This window comes from Herpailurus yagouaroundi, unplaced genomic scaffold (assembly GCF_014898765.1).
Source record: "Herpailurus yagouaroundi ecotype Mexico unplaced genomic scaffold, PumYag 159, whole genome shotgun sequence".
NCBI lineage: Eukaryota > Metazoa > Chordata > Mammalia > Carnivora > Felidae > Herpailurus > Herpailurus yagouaroundi.
This window is the reverse complement of record NW_024412400.1, coordinates 71,912,457-71,913,480: the sequence shown is the minus strand read 5'-3', so window position 1 is coordinate 71,913,480 and position 1,024 is coordinate 71,912,457.

Genomic DNA, 1,024 nt, shown 5'->3' with positions numbered 1-1,024 from the left:
CCGGGCTGCCGGAGCCTGCCCGGGAGGGACGGGGCGGGCGCGCCTTGGTCGCGCTCTGCTGCCGCGCGGGGGCCAGCCCCTCGGCCGCCGCCTCGGGCACTTCCTGGGGGGCTCGTACCGCTCGCTCTGGGAAGCGAGGGAGCGGCCCATTAGTCCCTGGCCTCCAGACCCCCAGACCCCCCAGCTCCCTCCCTACGCCCCGAGGCCCCTCAGGGGGACTCAGAGCGCGAGCTCGTGGTTGCCCCGAAAATAGCGGTTATGCGGGACTGCCCAGAAGGGTTATTGGGTGGAGAGCTCTGGGAAAGCTCATAAAAGTTTTCCGCTTAGTGCTAAAAATGAGACTAGTGGTTTCGTGTTAAATTTATTTTGGAAATGATTTGTCCATTATTGGGGAGGGGGTAGTGGATAGGAATTCTTGTAAATTCTGAACATGGTAAAATGTTTTTCTTTTCTCTCCACATTCTTTTTCTGCTTCAAAACATAAATGATTGCCTTCTACTTTGATATTTATTGCTCTACGGTAAGGCAAGACTGAATTTCCAAAAGTTTAAAAACAGACTTGAATTTGTTTATAGAAGCGATGCTTTGTTATCTTGCCTCTCTCTCTTTCACTCCTTCCCTTTCTCTTAGTAGAGGATGTGGATACATCTTTCTTTCGGCCACGGACTGAATAGCTCGGCGGCGTTTGGATAAAGCACCCTACTGGGAAGTTTTCTTAAGACATTCGAGATTTAATTGTTGGTCAGAACGCTTTATTATCATTCCTTCTTAGCGTTGCAAACTGAGATTGTGACCTTAGAGTACATTTTCCTAGAACCCCGAGCACACACTGCTTATTTAAGATGAAAGGGAAGTCATTTCTAGACGTGGAGGAAAAGGACGGTTTGGATACATAAAATTGTATGCTTTGAGTGTCTTTTCCATTGTACATTTTAAGACTTTAGTGTGGGGCTTTTTGTTTATTACTGATCCTGGGCTCTGAAGGTTTATTGTGTATTTCAGTATTTGGCTAAAGATCATTTTA